Source organism: Oncorhynchus mykiss, chromosome 8 (genome assembly GCF_013265735.2).
Source record: "Oncorhynchus mykiss isolate Arlee chromosome 8, USDA_OmykA_1.1, whole genome shotgun sequence".
In the NCBI taxonomy this organism is placed as follows: Eukaryota; Metazoa; Chordata; class Actinopteri; order Salmoniformes; family Salmonidae; genus Oncorhynchus; species Oncorhynchus mykiss.
In genome coordinates this window covers 41235568-41250530 of record NC_048572.1, presented here as the reverse complement: position 1 = coordinate 41250530, position 14963 = coordinate 41235568, and the positions used below count along the sequence as shown (strand labels likewise).

Sequence of the window (14963 nt, the reverse complement as noted above, 5' to 3'; positions counted from 1 at the left end):
GAAGCCAATGACTGATATGCCATCGGAGGAATCGCGGAACATATTCCAGCCTGTGCTAGCAAAACCGTCCCATAGCTTAGCATCTGACCACTTTTTTATTGATCTAGACACTGGTGCTTCCTGTTTTAATTTTTGCTTGTAATCAGGAATCAGAAGGATGGAATTATGGTCAGATTTTCCAAATGGAGGGCGAGGGAGAGCATTGTATGAGTCTCTGTGTGTGGAGTAAAGGTACTCCAGTGTTTTTTCCCCTCTGGTTCCACATTTAACATGCTGATAGAAAACGGATTTAACCTCTCTAGGGTACGTCCCACCTCTTCAACAGCCAGTGAAACAGCAGGGCGCCAAATTCAAAACAACAGAAATCCCATAATTAAAATTCCTCAAACATACAAGTATTTTACACCATTTTAAAGATTCACTTGTTGTAAATTCAGCCACAGTGTCCGATTTCAAAAAGGCTTTACAACGAAAGCAAACCAAACGATTATGTTTGTAAGGCGCCATGTATGTTTTGTTTGGTAAAGTTCATATTTATATCCAACAATCTGAGTTTACATTGGCGCCTTACGTTCAGAAGTTCCAAAACATCATTTGATTTTGCAGAGAGCCACATCAATTTACAGGAATACCCATAATAAACATTGCTAAAAGATACAACTGTTATGCATGGAATTGTAGATGCTCTTCTCCTTAATGCAACTGCTGTGTCAAATTTCAAAAAAGCTTTACGGAAAAAGCAAACTATGCAAGAATCTGAGTCGGTGCTCAGAGTCCAATCAAGACACAAATATATCCGCCATATTATGCAGTCAACAACAAGTCAGAAATATCATTATAAATTTTCACTTACCTTTGCTGATCTTTGTCGGAATGCACTCCCAGGACTCCCACTTCCACAATAAATGTTTGTTTTGTTCGGTAATGTCCATCATTTATGTCCAAATAGTTACTTTTGTTAGCGCGTTTGGTAAACAAATCCAGTCACAAAGCGCGTTCACTAAAAGCAGACGAAATGTCAAAAAGTTCCGTAACAGTCAGTAGAAACGTGTCAACTGATGTATTGAATCAATCTTTAGGATGTTTTTAACATAAATCTTCAATAATGTTCCAACCGGAGAATTCCATTGTCTTCAGAAGTGCGATGGAACAGAGCTCCCTCTCATGTGAATGCGCATGGTCAGAGCATGGTCATCTCATGGCAGACCTTACTCATTCCCTTCTCCTTCAGCCTCACTTCACAGTAGAAGCATCAGACAAAGACTGTTGACATCTAGGGGAAGTCTTAGGAAGTGCAACATTACCAATATACCACTGTATCGTCAAAAGGAGCTGAGTTGAAAATCAACCAACCTCAGATTTCCCACTTCCTGGTTTGATTTTTTCTCAGGTTTTTGCCTGCCATATGAGTTCTGTTATACTCACAGACATCATTCAAACAGTTTTAGAAACACACCTACCCACGCAAGTTTTTTTTCTAAATAATAATAGTGACAACATCAAAACTATTAAATAAAACACATGGAATCATGTAGTAATCAAAAAAGTGTTAAACAAATCAAAATATATATTTTTATTTCTTCAAAGTAGCCACCCTTTTCATTGAGGACAGATTTGCACACTCTTGGCAATCTCTCAACCAGCTTCACCTGGAATGCTTTTCCAACAGTCTTGAAGGACTTCCACATATGTTGAGCACTTGTTGGCTGCTTTTCCTTAACTCTGTGGTCCAACATCCCAAACCATCTCAATTGGGTCGAGACCAGGTGATTGTGGAGGCCAGGTCATCTGATGCAGCACCAAACCAGATGGGATGGCGTATTGCTGCAGAATGATGTGGTAGCCATGCTGGTTAAGTGTGCCTTGAATTCTAAATAAGTCACTAACAGTGTCACCCTGCAAAGCACCCCCACACTATCACACCTCCTCCTCCATGCTTCACGGTGGGAACAACACTTGTGAAGATCATCCATTCACCTACTCTAGTCTCACAAAGACATGGCGGTTGGAACCAAAAATAAAAAATTAAGACTCTTTAAAACAAAGGACAGATGTCCACTGGTCTAATGTCCATTGCTTGTGTTTCTTGGCCCATGCAAGTCTCTTCTTCTTATTGGTGTCCTTTAGTAGTGGTGTCTTTGCAGCAATTCGACCATGAAGGCCTGATTAATAATATATAGATTTTTAGGTTACTACATGATTCCATATGTATTATTTCATAGATTTGATGTCTTCACTGTTATTCTACAATGGAAGAAAATAGTAAAAATAAAGAAAACCGTTGAATGAGTAGGTACAGTGCCTTGCGAAAGTATTCGGCCCCCTTGAACTTTGTGACCTTTTGCCACATTTCAGGCTTCAAACATAAAGATATAAAACTGTATTTTTTTGTGAAGAATCAACAACAAGTGGGACACAATCATGAAGTGGAACGACATTTATTGGATATTTCAAACTTTTTTAACAAATCAAAAACTGAAAAATTGGGCGTGCAAAATTATTCAGCCCCCTTAAGTTAATACTTCGTAGCGCCACCTTTTGCTGCGATTACAGCTGTAAGTCGCTTGGGGTATGTCTCTATCAGTTTTGCACATCGAGAGACTGAAATTCTTTCCATTCCTCCTTGCAAAACAGCTCGAGCTCAGTGAGGTTGGATGGAGAGCATTTGTGAACAGCAGTTTTCAGTTCTTTCCACAGATTCTCGATTGGATTCAGGTCTGGACTTTGACTTGGCCATTCTAACACCTGGATATGTTTATTTTTGAACCATTCCATTGTAGATTTTGCTTTATGTTTTGGATCATTGTCTTGTTGGAAGACAAATCTCCGTCCCAGTCTCAGGTCTTTTGCAGACTCCATCAGGTTTTCTTCCAGAATGGTCCTGTATTTGGCTCCATCCATCTTCCCATCAATTTTAACCATCTTCCCTGTCCCTGCTGAAGAAAAGCAGGCCCAAACCATGATGCTGCCACCACCATGTTTGACAGTGGGGATGGTGTGTTCAGCTGTGTTGCTTTTACGCCAAACATAACGTTTTGCATTGTTGCCAAAAAGTTCAATTTTGGTTTCATCTGACCAGAGCACCTTCTTCCACATGTTTGGTGTGTCTCCCAGGTGGCTTGTGGCAAACTTTAAACAACACTTTTTATGGATATCTTTAAGAAATGGCTTTATTCTTGCCACTCTTCCATAAAGGCCAGATTTGTGCAATATATGACTGATTGTTGTCCTATGGACAGAGTCTCCCACCTCAGCTGTAGATCTCTGCAGTTCATCCAGAGTGATCATGGGCCTCTTGGCTGCATCTCTGATCAGTCTTCTCCTTGTATGAGCTGAAAGTTTAGAGGGACGGCCAGGTCTTGGTAGATTTGCAGTGGTCTGATACTCCTTCCATTTCAATATTATCGCTTGCACAGTGCTTCTTGGGATGTTTAAAGCTTGGGAAATATTTTTGTATCCAAATCCGGCTTTAAACTTCTTCACAACAGTATCTCGGACCTGCCCGGTGTGTTCCTTGTTCTTCATGATGCTCTCTGCGCTTTTAACGGACCTCTGAGACTATCACAGTGCAGGTGCATTTATACGGAGACTTGATTACACACAGGTGGATTGTATTTATCATCATTAGTCATTTAGGTCAACATTGGATCATTCAGAGATCCTCACTGAACTTCTGGAGAGAGTTTGCTGCACTGAAAGTAAAGGGGATGAATAATTTTGCACGCCCAATCTTTCTGTTTTTGATTTGTTAAAAAAGTTTGAAATATCCAATAAATGTCGTTCCACTTCATGATTGTGTCCCACTTGTTGTTGATTCTTCACAAAAAAATACCGTTTTATATCTTTATGTTTGAAGCCTGAAATGTGGCAAAAGGTCGCAAAGTTCAAGGGGGCCGAATACTTTCGCAAGGCACTGTATGTCCAAACTTTTGACTGGTACTGTAAGTGTTTTGAAGAAGTGTTGGATCACACACACACACACACACACACACACACACACACACACACACACACACACACAGAGAGAGTGTGAAAGATAATAGCTACAAGAAGAGCAGAGTTTTTTGCTCAGTTGTTGTTGTTGAAGCACTACCATTTGCTCTCACCAGTAACGGGTGATCATACATTTGGCCGGCCCTTGAAATTCCTAAGAAATTCTCCACTGCTGCTGCACTTGAGACCTACATTCCTACTGTGTGTGAGTACTCAGTCTTTCCTGGACACACACACAATACAGAAAAGATCAACATGGAGAGCGTCATGATAAGTAGTCAGTATGATTTAGAGTTTGGCTAGATGGTTTGGTTTTAGGCTGACTTTGGGTTTAGACGCTTCCTAACCCAAATAATGTTGTGTGTGAGTTTGAGAGACAGTGGCCATGTCTGAATACCCATACTAGCATACGAAAAAGTATAATTTTATAGTAGGTGAATTTCGAAAATAGTACTCTGAATGCATCGTCTAATAAGTAATTGTGATGACTCCCGCCATTCGTTCATTTTGGTACAGCGGGTCAATTTCTGGAATCTTTTATTTCAGCCCATGAAACAGGAGGCCAACACCTTACATGTTGCGTTTATATTTTTGTTCAGTATCAACAAGTTTCCTGGGGAGGTTACTGGGGAAACGATTAAGGGTGGCACTTCTGGTGGAAATAGCAAAGTACGGAGTTGACCGGCGGTATTTTTGATTTTAGAAGCTAACCAACTGGGATAAGCAATAATAAAATATTAACTCGCTAGATGTTGAAATGTTACGGAGCTCGGGACAACGTGCTGTTTATGGTTGTAAATACAAACAGACAAAACTTAATGATTGGTTTAAATTGGAGTGCTTCGACCATTAACCCAAAACTAAATCAGAATGTTCCTGTCAGAGATGGTATTGTTTCCATCGCACTCCAAATGAGGATGAAGCATAAAGAAATTGGCAAAACAACGTAAACTTAAAAGCACCCCAAAAAGGTGTGTGTTTGCTCGTTTCACTTTGTGGATAAGACACAAACGCTGGATAACCCATACCCAAAGCTCTTTCTGGGTTATGAGAGGCCACCAGAGAAGAGGGTTGACAGGAGGGTTGACAGAAATGTCACAAAAACAGATATGTTGACTAGTTTTGATATAGCGTGTTTGTCTTCAGTTTTTGTTACTAGAATCTGACTACAATAGCTTCTAGTCAGGGTCTGAAATTAATCTGAAATTAATTCTGCCAGACACTTTTTTTTAAATCTGCCACTTATGAAAACACTGAGTCAGTGGTAGGCTACCTGACATTAGAAATATGGTACATAATTGTGTAAACTTAATCCATGATTATTCTTAATTTATAATAATATTAATAGAATAATAACATATGCCATAGTGGCAGGTGACCTGAAGTGTTCACCTGCCACGGCCAACATTTACTCTGTATTTGGCAGGTGTTAATTTCATTCCTTGTTCTAGCTAATAGATACAGAATATTTATTTTGAAAATATTAAACCTAGTCTATGTATCCCACTGGGTTTATGGTGCTTATTTATAGTAGAGAATAGTCTGATAAGTGGGGCACAGGGAGTTTAAAATGTTTTTAAAAGTATCCCTAATTAGTGTATTTGCTTTCCAGATCCTTACCCAATAATCTCACGAACTAATCAACTATATTCATATTCAACTAATCATCACCTGCAGATGAGCCTGGTGTGGTGGAGGTTTCTGAGGAGGCAGGTCCTATTTCAAAGACCTTCCTTGATGCCCAAACACAGTGGTCAGACCCAGCAATGGAGGATCACACCTACTCCAAAGGACCTATCATCACATGTGGAATGACAACTGCACCATCCCCTGAGAGATCACTATCTGTTGCAGATGTTACATTGAAAGATGATGCAGACTGTCTGCTGTACACAGGGATTCCACTACTAGAATTCAACACTCGTGTCTTGCTTACAAGGTTTTGCCCCCACATCATCAACAATGCCAGTTGTAGACCAACTTCTGTTGACACTAATGAAACTTAAGACAGAACTTTGTTATAGCTGATTTAGCAAGACACTTTAAAAGGTCACCCGGTCAGGTCAGTAAAACATTGAAATTCTGGATAGATGAGCACACCAAGGATCTCATTCCACGGCTGCCTCGTGAGACGATAAAGGCTACTGTGCCACAGGTATTTCAGGATAATTTTTCAAACACAACTTGTGTTACTGAGAAGGTGTAGACTCATGAACTGAATCTTACAGTCACTACTATGCCAATTTTACTGTAAAATATCTAGTTGCACCTGCTCCATTAGGAATGGTTATGTTCATTTCAGAGGCTCACTGTGGGAAATGTAGCGATAGGTTCATAACACAGAACTCAGGGTTCCTCAACCATTTGCATGCTGGAGATGAGGTGATGTGGGACCGTTGTTTCACAATTAGGGACTTGCTAGAGGAACGGAATGTACGCTTGGTCTTACCAGCATTTACACGCAAGCAATGCCAGTTGAAAAATGAGCCGGTCACTCACACACAACGCATTGCTAATGTCCATATTCATGTGGAATAAGGCGTTTAAGGTGTACAAGATTCTCTCACAAACTGTGCTTATTAGTTTGGTCCTTAAAATTGACAACATACTTCAAATTTGTGCAGTTCTTGTTAATCTGAGAGGAGAGCTTATTTCTAGCAAATAGACACAATGTCTAACACAATCAACATGACTAACAACATGCACGGATCGTTTATGTATTCCAAAAATGTGCATCACTTTATTCCTATTACAGTTGTTTTCAACTGCTTACACACAAAATCGTTTCATGTCACACGATTTTTGAAACCTCTCACTCAATGTGCAAAACTACACACCAAATATCCAAAACCATAAGCTATTTCTCAGCCTTTGACTCAGTTGTCAATTGCATAAAACACTTTTTTCAAAACACTACACACAATTCTCTTCCTAAAACACAAAAATCTAACAGGAAGTGACTTGCTTTCTTTTTCCAAACACAACCAATCAAAATGCTACACTTATTAACCAGGTCACACACAAACTCCTCACATGTGCAAACACTAATAGCTTAACTGCTCACTAACCAATCACTGCTTTACTGTAGTATAGGCCTATAAATAGGTCAAAGGTCAGATTACCTGTTTTGAACAATGGATGCCAACAATGGACAGAGAGCAAGAGGAGTAGGAGGGAGAGGAAGAAGAGGACGAGGGCAAAGAAGAGAAGGAAGGAGAGCCATCTCTGATGAGATTAGGGCAACACTTGTTGGGCAACACGGTTTGACCATGAGAGAGGCTGGACTGAGAGTCTTGCCCAACTTGAGTCAATTTACAGTGGCGTCCATAATTCGAACCTTCAGAAATGAGAACAGGTATGCAACTATCTAATGACTATTTTAGCATTACAGTAATGCACTGTAAAATACGTATGACTGCATAGTATTGCATAAACATTTGTAACTCTAAGCCATCCATTTACTGCACTGCATTGAATGAATGAGGTTGGTTATCATGCTGTACTATATTTTTTTGTACATTGTTTACAGTTCCTATGCTGAACACATACTGTGTTTGAATTCTGTACAGAGTGGCAAGGCAAAGACATCATGGAGGACGAGGACTCTTCTTTACAGATGTACAAGAGACTGCAATTATAAATATGGTTTTGGCCAACAATGCAATTAGGATTCGAGAGATAAGAGAGCATATCTTGAATAATGACACCATATTTAACAACATCAATGCTGTAAGCCGGTTGACCATACAACACATCCTCCAACGGCACCGAGTGACGATGAAACAACTTTTCAAGGTTATGCGACATGACTTTGCAGAGATATGTATGCAACACTACTTCCAGTACTTCAGATATACCATATTTACCATATTTACTCATCTGTATATCCTTTTTTTCTGTTACAGAGAGTATTTAAAAAAAAAAATAATTACCTTTATTTTACTAGGCAAGTCAGTTAAGAACAAATTCTTATTTACAATGACGGCCTAGGAACAGATTTGACGACAGATTACAGATTTGTACCTTGTCAGCTCGGGGGTTTGAACTTGCAACCTTCCAGTTACTAGTCCAACACTCTAACCACTAGGCTACCCTGGATGCCCATGTAATACGCCATTAATTTATTTATGTGGATGAGGTTGACTTCAACCTCACCGAAACCAGGCACAGCGGAAGAAATGTAATAGGACAGAGGGTAATTACCAATGTCCCTAGAGAGCGTGGGGGTAATATAACTATGTGTGTTGCCATCACTCAAAACGGGGTCCTCCATCACAATGCCACACTGGGTCTGTACAACACCGGCCATATGCTCACTTTTCTGAATGCAATTTACACAATGCTTGTCCATGATCCAGATCAGGAGCCTGCTAGATTTGTGGTTTTATGGGACAATGTTAGTTTTCACCGGGCTGTTCTGGTCCAAAACTGGTTTGCCACCCATCCACATTTTGTAATTTTGTACCTACTCCCATATTCACCTTTTCTAAATCCCATAGAGGAATTCTTCTCAGCCTGGCGCTGGAAAGTGTATGATTGCCAACCCTATGCCTGCAATGTCACGCCCTGACCTGAGTATTCTTTGCTTTCTTTATACATGTTGGTTAGGTCAGGGTGTGACATGAGTGATGTATGTGTTTTTGCACTGTCTAGGGGTTTTGTAGGTTTATGGGGTTGTTTACCATCTAGGTGTTTATGTATGTCTATGGTTGCCTAGATTGGTTCTCAATTAGAGGCAGCTGTTTATCGTTGTTTCTGATTGGGAACCATATTTAGGCAGCCATCTTCTTTGGGTATTTCGTGGGTTATTGTCTATGTGATGTTGCATGTTTGCACTCAGTATTTATAGCGGTCACGTTCGTCTTGTTATTTTCTTTGTTTGTTTAGTGTACTTCGTGTTTGTTTTCCTCTATCATTAAAAGGACGTATTCACATCACGCTGCGCTTTGGTCTCCTCCATACGACGATCGTGACAGAATAACCCACCAACAATGGACCAAGCAGCGTGGTAACGGCCAGCAGCAGCAGCGGCAAAGAACGCAGGACTCATGGACTTGGGAGGAGATTCTGGACGGCGAATGACTCTGGGCACAGCCAGGGGAATATCGCTGCCCCAAAGCAGAGCCGGAGGCAGCGAAAGCAGAGAGGCGCCGGCATGAGGAGGCAGCACGGCGGCGTGGCTGGAAGCCCAAGAGGCAGCCCCAAAAATGTCTTGGGGGGAGGGCACACAGGGAGTGTGGCGAAGCCAGGTAGGAGACCTGAGCCAACTTCCTGTGCTTACCGGAGAGAGAGAGGAACCGGGCAGGCACCGTGTTATGCAGTGGAGCGCACTGTGTCCCCGGTGCGTGTGCATAGCCCGGTTTGGTACATTCCAGCTCCTCGTATCGGCCGGGCTAGAGTGGGCATCGAGCCAGGTGACATGAAGCCGGCTCTACGTATCTGGTCTCCAGTGCGTCTCCTCGGGCCAGCATACATGGCACCAGCCTTACGCATGGTGTCCCCGGTTCGCCAGGGTCTCCCGCCTGTCCTGAGGCGCCAGAGTCTCCAAGTCTGTCCTGAGGCGCCAGAGTCTCCCAGTCTGTCCTGAGGCGCCAGAGTCTCCCAGTCTGTCCTGAGGCACCAGAGTCTCCCAGTCTGTCCTGAGGCGCCAGAGTCTCCCAGTCTGTCCTGAGCATCAGTCAGCCAGGAGCTGCCAGAGCAGTCAGTCAGCCAGGAGCTGCCAGAGCCATCAGTCAGCCAGGACCTGCCAGAGCTGTCAGCCAGCCAGGAGCTGCCAGAGCCGTCAAGCCAGCCAGGAGCCGCCAGAGCCGTCAAGCCAGCCAGGAGCCGCCAGAGCCGTCAAGCCAGCCAGGAGCCACCAGAGCCGTCAGCCAGCCAGGAGCCGCCAGAGCCGTCAGTCAGCCAGGAGCCGTCAGCCAGCCAGGAGCCGCCAGAGTCGTCAGCCAGCCAGGAGCCGCCAGAGCCACCTGTCACGCCGGCGATGCCGGAGTCGCCCTCCTGTCCGGAGCCGCCAGAGTCTCCCTCCTGTCCAGAGCTGCCAGAGTCGCTCCTCAGTCCAGAGGCGCCTTTCCGTCCAGTGGCGCTATCTACGATGAACTTCAGTCCGGGGCCCGCTGCGAGGGTCCCCACTCCTGAGGGGCCGCCATCTAAGTGGGCCAAGACTGAGGTAGAGAGTTGTCCACGTCCCGCACCCGAGCCGCTGCCGTGAAATAGGCCCACCCGGATCCTCCCCTTTAGATTAGGTTTTTGCGGCCGGAGTCCGCACCTTTGTGGTGGGGTACTGTCATGCCCTGACCTGAGTATTCGTTTTCTTTATATATTTTGGTTGTGGGTGTGACATGAGTGATGTTTTTGTACTGTCTAGGGGTTTTGTAGGTTTATGGGGTTGTTTACCATCTTGGTGTTTATGTATGTCTATGGTTGCCTAGATTGGTTCTCAATTAGAGGCAGCTGTTTATCGTTGTCTCTGATTGGGAACCATATTTAGACAGCCATCTTCTTTGGGTATTTCGTGGGTTATTGTCTATGTGATGTTGCATGTTTGCACTCAGTATTTATAGCGGTCACGTTCGTTTTGATATTTTGTTTGTTTGTTTAGTGTACTTCATGTTTGTTTTCATCTATCATTAAAAGGATGTATTCACATCACGCTGCACTTTGGTCTCCTCAATACGATGATCGTGACACTTCTCCAGGCAATGGAGGATGCATGTGGGGACATAGAGGTTGCCTCTGTCCAAGGTTGGATATTCCATGCTAGGAGACACGTTTTCTCTTGCCAAACATCGAGGGAAGTATCTTGTGATGTGGACAAAGTATTGTGGCCAGACCCAGGCCGGAGAAGAGATGAAGCATAGCTTAGCACTGGTGACTGCCCCACCTACCAATTCCTGGACTGCCCCACCGGGACCCCACACACATTCTAAAGAATATACTTTTGGTTTACATATGTTTATGGTTTTGTTGTATGCTACTGTATACAACAGTAATGTTTGTCGTAATAAATATGTTCTGTTTCTACATTGCATTGGATTGGTGTTTACAGTGTACTTGTTACCCCTCTCAGCAGATTATTTTCACTGTAGAACATTGTATTGAAATGTGGATATAAGCCTATGAAAGACCAAAGAGCTCCAGATTTAGAACAACAGTGTTTATATGGTATATCCAAAAATGTACTATTATGAAAGCAGTGTTTGCCATTTGATGCAAATGCTTCATTCTGACATGTGTTTATGGCATTTTGAATGCAGTGTTACATTTTGAAGGAGATGTGAGGCATTTTGCATTTTGTGTGTGCAGTTTTGGGAATTGTGTGTTGAGTTTTGAAAAAAGGAGACAGTTTTGAAAACGTGTGTAAGCAGTTGGAAAAAACTGTAATGAACTGCAAAACATTGTCAGCATTTGTAACGTTATTTTATTCCAGCTGTATTTGTTGGAAATCATTGTTTTGTCATTATTTTGTCAGCTCACACTGCCTGTACAACTTGGCTATTTTAACTGGTTCTGTCCTATGAAAAACTGACTTTGTCCTATGAAAAATAAACTGGTGAGAGATCATTACACCGTGCTTATGTAGGTACATCAGAGGTGTATCTTCTTGTCAGCCAAATCATCAGCCAACTAAGGTATCATGTGTAAAAAGGAGAACTTCTGCAGCTGTTGCACATGTGCATCTGTGTAGTCTTTATCAAATGTAAGGGAACACCCCCCTGACATGGACAAAAATGAATGGGAAGTCATTGGCACTGGACAAACCATATGCATGGTGTCCAATACCACTCAATTCGGCGTTGTTTCGTTCAAAGTTGATAGCAAATGCCATATGGCAAATGCCAGGTGTAACACTTTAAAAATCAAACAGGTGGCGAGCGCACTCCACCGTGGTTTTTCATATTGCAAATACATCCAAAAGTAAAAATTTTAAAAAGTGCATTTTTTTTCAAAAACTTATCAACCCTTAATGTGCTTTCTGGAAGGTTTTTCAAAATTCTTTAGATTTGTTTGTCAATTACACATGTGTAAGAACTGTATGAATACACTTTTGTCCAATTTTATTATCATTATTATTTTTTACTTTTTTTACTTGCGCATAAGGCATATGTTTTGTCCATTTGCAATATGATTTCATAGGAAGTCAAAAGTCAAAGTCAAAAGTCACTTTTTTTGGCCAAATGCAATTAGAAATGGCCAAATGCAATATGAAAGATTTGAAAATGCCAAATCAGGATGTTATGTCCATTTGCCAATTACCATCACGAATTTGACATACTACAGAAATGCAAAATTGACTGGCCTGATGAACTCAGGATGGCCGGGCACCTTCACACACCTTAAAAAAGTGCTTTCTGGACCGTTTTTTGAAATGTTTTCGAATTTTGTGTCAATTACACACGTATAAGAACTGTATCAACATACTTTAGTCATATTTTATTATCATTATTTAAAAAATAATATTTTTACTTGTGCATAAGGCATATGTTTTGTCCATTTGCAATACGATTTCATAGAAAGTCAAAAGTCAAAGTCAAAAGTCACTTTTTCTTTGGCCAAATGCCATAAGAAATTTGACGTGCTCAAAAATCCTGCAGAAATGCAAAATTGACTGGCCTGATGAACTCGGGATGGCCGGGCAGTGATAGTGGTTCCCCTCCATCGCTCATTGTGTTGATTTCATCATGTCCATTTGGTGATGTTTTTTTCACCATTGAATCATATTGCAAATGCACGTGCATTTGCAATATGTTTCAATGGGCATGTACCATCACGAATTTGTCATGCTCAAAAATCATGCAGAATTGCAAAATTGACTGACCTGATGAACTCGGGATGGCCGGGCAGTGATAGTTGTTCCTTTCCATCGCTCGTTGTGTTGATTTCATCATGTCCATTTGGTGATGTTTTTTTCACCATTGAATCATATTGCAAATGCGCGTGCATCACCAATTCTCTTAAATGACGATAGATAAATGGCTGGTTCTTTTTTTATTGACACCGGAGGCTCCTTGACTTTGACGTGAAGCGGAAAATTATTGCTCTATTTTAATTTTGGACCTTTAATCCCAGAAAAATGGTGATAACTCAAAAACCGTTGAGGCCTAGACGCCATCTTGTTCAGGGCCAACTGCCCATTATGCCAAACCTACGCTCACCAAGTTTCGTCTTCAAAGTCTTTTTCGATTTGGAGATAAGGCCACGTCGTGATTCGTGATGTTTTGTACATTTGAAGTATGATTCCATTCGCCCTCTTGTGGGATTTATCGGGACAGCGGAAAAATGACCAAAATTTGATTATTTTATAAAACGGAAACCAAATGTCTGAGAGAGTTCGTTTGATGACTTCCCGGTAGATCCGGCCCTGCCGCACGGCCCGACGCCGTCCGTGAATTTTACAAACGTTTTCGTACATCTAGTAAGGGACCGTACATTTGCAATATGGACTTTCTCACTAACCATATGGCGAATGTCAAAATGTTCCCTTAAGGTATGGAATGTCCACTTCTATGTGCTCGCTTGGTGTCCAGACGACCAGCTTGGAGCTCTGTAGGCCCAGGCGCATCATGGTCACAATTTTTATGCTGCAGTAGTTTGTGTTGGGGGGCTAGTTATATGTGGACTATTTCTCCTGTCTTATCCGGTGTCCTGTGTGAATTTAAGTATTCTCTCTCTAATTCTCTCCCTCTCGAAGGACCTGAGCCCTAGGACCATGCCTAAGGACTACCTGGCCTGATGACTCCTTGCTGTCCCCAGTCCACCTGGTCATGCTGTTGCTCCAGTTTCAACTGTTCTGCCTGCGGCTATGGAACCTTAACCTGTTCACTGGATGTGCTACCTTGTCCCGGACCTGCTGTTTTGGACTCTCTACCGTACTTGCTGTCTCTAACTCTGAATGATCGGTTATGAAAAGCCAACTGACATTTACTCCTGAGGTGTTGACCTGTTGCACCCTCGACAACCACTGTGATTATTATTATTTGACCCTGCTGGTCATCTATGAACATTTGAGCATCTTGGCCATGTTCTGTTATAATCTCCACCCGGCACAGCCAGAAGAGTACTGGCCACCCCTCATAGCCTGGTTCCTCTCTATGTTTCTTCCTAGGTTCTGGCCTTTCTACCTGAAGGTAGTACCCATCTTTTCCATTGGGACGAATAGGTACTGTCCATCATCCAAGCTTTTGATGTCACCATTTGGCCGACTCAGAAATTTGACTTGGAACTCTTGAAGGGGCACTAAATCTCAAGGAGTGGTGTTGCATCAAGGATCCCATCTGGGCTGGCTCCCAACCAAGGATGGTCAGGGTGCACCACCTATGTTCTCCACAACGTGCCCTCTGCTCTCCAGGAGTGTGGTGACATTGACCTCATTTTCTTTGCCATGCTTTGTTGCTGTATTGCCAGTGAAGGTTGGGTACAAATACTCATTTACAAATTTTTTAGGATCTGTGGTGTTTCGTTTTGAGACTCGTTTCACTGTGCTAGCTATTAGACGCAGCTTCCTAGCGTCATGCCATAGTTGTGAAGTACTTTGGATCTTGGTTTCTTCCATCAATGTAGCTGATGGGGGATAATTTGATGTAGGCCTCATAAAACATTGTGCACTTCCTACAGGTTAGTGTTGTGCTTGTTCAGTGTGACACCGTGTGTTCGTGTGGGCTGAATCATGTTGACTTGGCCCTGCCTTGCTGCTGCTTTCTACATTTGCTCTGTAACTTAGCTGAAAAATACCATTTGTCTGGAGCCGAAATAGTGGAGCTTACAGAGGAGTTTATGTGGCTTGTGAACTCTGCATGGTTCCTAAAAAGTTGGGGGGAGGTTGTGGAATCGTCCTGTGATGACGTTGACAGGCCTGAATATGTGTGGTGGGGTCTGTGGTGTTTAAAATGTATGTGTTTCCCCTTCCTCAGCCCTACATTTTTCCTCACACCGGAGTTCCACTTCCTTTGCACATCAGTGCATGTCATTCCTGT

The 14963-nt window shown here is 42.5% G+C and overlaps 1 protein-coding gene across 1 annotated transcript in view; it reads right to left on the bottom strand.

The window, feature by feature from the left end:
- LOC110529918 (pleckstrin homology domain-containing family G member 1) overlaps window positions 1-14963 on the bottom strand; it is a 122777-nt gene that overhangs the window by 33189 nt on the left and 74625 nt on the right. The window lies entirely within an intron of this gene.